This window comes from Pundamilia nyererei, unplaced genomic scaffold (genome assembly GCF_000239375.1).
Source record: "Pundamilia nyererei isolate P.nyererei 1_Seehausen unplaced genomic scaffold, PunNye1.0 scaffold00002, whole genome shotgun sequence".
NCBI lineage: Eukaryota > Metazoa > Chordata > Actinopteri > Cichliformes > Cichlidae > Pundamilia > Pundamilia nyererei.
The window spans coordinates 8429770-8433997 of record NW_005187403.1 but is presented as its reverse complement, the minus strand read 5'-3'; positions in this window follow the sequence as shown (position 1 = coordinate 8433997).

Here is a 4228-nt window from a genome sequence, read left to right as displayed (position 1 = left end):
TGTACTGGTGGACAAGCTAGTAAAGAAACAAAAGCTAAAGTGGACGGTCTGTTATTCTAAGTGCTGCATGGTATGGAAGATAGGAGCATTATCTTCTCTTCACTTCCTGGCTGTATGCAGATGGAACGGCTACATCTGGAGGGAGACAGAGAAGGAAAATTGAGAAAGACTTAGCTACACTGTTTCAGCAGTCAGATCCTTCAATAAAAAGTAAAAGTACTAATACATCTACAACCAACAGTCCATAAATTGTGCTGAAAATTGTAACTCGGCAAGCAAATGCCCCATTTCACAGATATAGTGTGTATACTAGAATATATTATATGTACTGTATTATTGCGTGTTTAAGAACTGGTCCAGATCAAGTGTGTTTTTGACAGTCAAACAGAAGATAAAAGGGTTTCTGCAATGAAATTATTATGAAGCTATCACATCTCAAGCATGTTATGATTCAGATATTATATTGTGTTAATGGACTAAATCCAGTTGACTGACATGGCTTTTATTTCAATGTCTGTCCATCAATCGCAGATGTAACACCCTCCTCCAGCCTCATGACGAGTCTTTCCATTGTATTCTGAGGTGATCCAGTGGTGTAAGTTTTCCCCTTTAGTAATAATTTTCTCCAACTATCTTTAGTACAATAATTATTGTCAAAAACTCTTCTGTGTAATCAAAGAGGGAACTTTTAGGCAGAGTCTCGGGGTGTTTAGGCTAAGCCATCATTTGGTGCGCTCGTAATCAGAGACTAAAATCATCTGTTTATAACATGACTACTAATTTACCACAGAATGACGCCAGCCACACGACTCACTGCATCGTTGTGTGGTCAGGCTGACACAGATGGACACACACACAAGCACACCCACGTGCTTGGGGATGCTTTAGATAGAATTCAGTGCAATCGTGTGTGTGTGTGTATGTGTGTGTATTTGGCAGTGGAGAGCACTGTGGAAAGGTCTTGAGGGTGAGAGGTTTTTCCAACCAGACCCAGAGGCAGCCAATGTCCCACATACATCTAGTTCCCTAAGGCAGAAAGCAACAAGCTGACTCACTGATCCTATATGTACATTCAGTGTGCTGGAGACCACACACTCCTGTTGGTCATGGTTATCATGGTTATCTGGATAATTTTAAGCACTTTTCAGTTAAAAACAAAACTCTCAAACTGGTTTCTTGAACATGGCAATGAGTTCGCTGTTCTCAGATGGCCTCCACAGTCAAGAGATCTCAATCAAATCAAGCACCTTTGGGATGTGAAATGCAGGATTCACTTCACTGATGTGCAGTCGACAAATCTGCTGCAACCGCCTGATGCTATCATTTATGGACCAAAATCTCAGAGAAATGTTTCCAGGACTTGTTGAAATGGCCGTTGTGTCTACATGTACAAACGGGTAGTTTTGTGGGAGAAATTCCTGCTTTCTTTAAACCATTTCTTCATTTTGGAAGAACTCTGACTGTGTTCCAGTTTATCCTAAAGGACATAAATTGAAGTGAGATGCTTAGACTGCACATATTATGGCTTCACTTTATGTTGCGTTCATAAGCTGCGGCTTACTAACTTGTCTATTTGCTGTTTGGTGTTTGAGAGACAAAGTACACTGGGTTTTCCCAAAACACCTGAAACCAGTGCTGCTGAAAGTGATGAGTTAAATGGTGATTGTCTGTGGGTGTGTCACGAATCACTCTCACACTTTACATTATAACTTGACATGCAGCTTAACAGGAAGGGAAACAAAAACAGACCAAGGTTTAGCTGCTGTACAAGCAGGTGTAAAATACAAATTAGGTATTGAACTATTTTTAGAGGAATAACAGAATAAGACCTGCGGGTTAAAAAATGTTAACATTTGCCATGAACTGTACAAAGTGCAATCTATAAGTTTCCATAAGACCCAAACTATACCTAACATAAAAACAAAGAATATGTAAATCAGTGCACCTCTGGATTGTTCCGACAAAAGACCAAAATAGAAATTTAGTCGATACAGGGCAAAATGGATGTTGCATTGCTGTAGCTCGTGGGGATTCCACTGAACCAAAGCTAGAAGTAAAAAGCAGTCTACATTTAAAAACGCTACCATATTTTAGAAAAACACATTTATCATGTTTCCTTAGATCTGTTACAAGCTGTAAAGTACAAAAGCTAGTTTTAAATCCTGTCTGTAAACATATTGTATCATGTCTCATTCAGTGATAAAGTACATTTCTAATATGAAGCCATTTAATTTTGAAAAGAAGTCCAAAACATATGTTTTACGAGTTCAAGCAAAAGGATTAAATCACTGTTAGTGTCTCATGGCTCTTGAGCAGTGTTTGCTTATAGTAAACTAAGTCATTTAGATCAATTATTGGATATAATTGCAAAAAAAGTGTTTCTATTCAGCTGATGAGGAGAAGGAGGAGAAGGAATGGTTTGGTATTACTTGCTGGAACAGATCCTGAACACCTCCTGACCTTTTTAGTCCTTCTGTTTTTATACAAACAGGGTGTTAAGGAGGAAGACAAGCCAGTCTTTGTGTAATCAGCTTCTTTGTGTCTGCCGAGGAACCTTGATCATGAGACTCATGGGAGTGAACGCGAGCTCCACAGTTTGTGACACGGCTGAAATAAATAAAGCATCCTCATGCGGCGCTGTGGCTGCTGCTTTGTGTTTCTCATTGGAGTTGTGTTACATTTTGTTCATTCTTCTTCTTCAGGGAAGACGACCCCAGCAGGAACTGTGTTTGTGTGTTCTTGAGAAGTAGATTCATTGGAAACAAACACAGCCAGGTAAATGTGCATAACTTCAAACAGCTGTAACCTTGCACGACTGGTTTTATGTTGCTGTCACTTGACATATTTAGCTAACCACAAAATGCCACTGGTTATTCTGAGGCATTTTGGGGTTAGTTTCCGTTTTAAGCTGTGTTGCTGGGGATTAATGTGTCAAGACATCGCTTCACAGCGCCTGAGTCATCAGGCCTGAGATAGAAGTTCCTGTAAACAAATCTCGTTGACATTGTTTACCTTGCGATGGTGTTCAGAGCAGTTTTATGCTTATGTGAACTTGCAAAAACAAACAGCACCTGTTCTACACCCATGACTGATTTATGACGTTATCAAATTTTTAAGCGTGGTCGCACCATTTTACTGGTTGTTAAGTGAAGCCGAGATGTTTTTTGTACTTTAAATACAGTTAAGTAGTTACAAGAACTTCTTCCCAAGTCTACAGCTTATTTAACTGTGAAGTTAACAAAAGACCAAAGTAGACCTTGTTCGAAGGGATCACAGGACAAGCAAAATTCATGGGCTTAATATGAAACATGGACATAAAGAGAAAAAGACTTCAATCAAAATTGTATTATCAGAAAAAATGAATGACTAAAAAAAAAAAAACCCAAACAAATATTAAACAAAAAGAAACAACATCCACCTTCTAACACCAAACGTGTTAATCTTTGAATTCAGGTCTTTTCAATCCTATTGCTACAGGCGTATAAAATCAAGCACCTAGCCATGCAGTTTACCTTTATACACATTTGTGAAAGCATTGCTCATTCTAAAGAGACCACCGAATTCAAGCATGGTACTATGATAGGATGCAGAGCAGGTTGCAGAGTTCTGATGCACACTGTGTGTAAAAAGGGGCCGATGCTGACTCAATAACTGCTGAGCTTGAAAACTCCTCTGGCATTAACATCAGCACAAAAACTGTGCACCAGCTCTTGCTTCCAAGGCCAAGCAGCTCTTGCAGTGCTTTTGCCCATCTACTCTAGTTTGTACCTCCATTGGTGCGGTGCTAAACATGTTTGTTTAGGAAGTGAAAGGTTGCTGGCTCAATTCATGCATAAAATTCTACCTCATCAAACATGTGGAGCTACCTGCTGTGGCAACCCCGTTTGGAAAGGGATGAGCTGAAAGTAGCTTTAGTCTGTTTGGTGCAGGTTAAGAAGTCAAGCTTAGCCAGCATTCCTAGCAGATCACATGATCTTATTTCCAGACCACATCAGCTGACAACCAACTGACAACAAACTATACTGCATGGAGATGTTATTGCTGCTCTTCAAGAACAGAGATATGCTGCCAAATATATGGTACTACACATAAGAAACAACACATTCCTTGTGACTATAGTGATCCTGACTTAAATCCAAGACAGAACACCATCAATCTCTGACAATAGGGCATGTCTTTGAAGAATAATTGTTTTCAGAAATATAAGCCCAGACTTTAGGAAGATTAG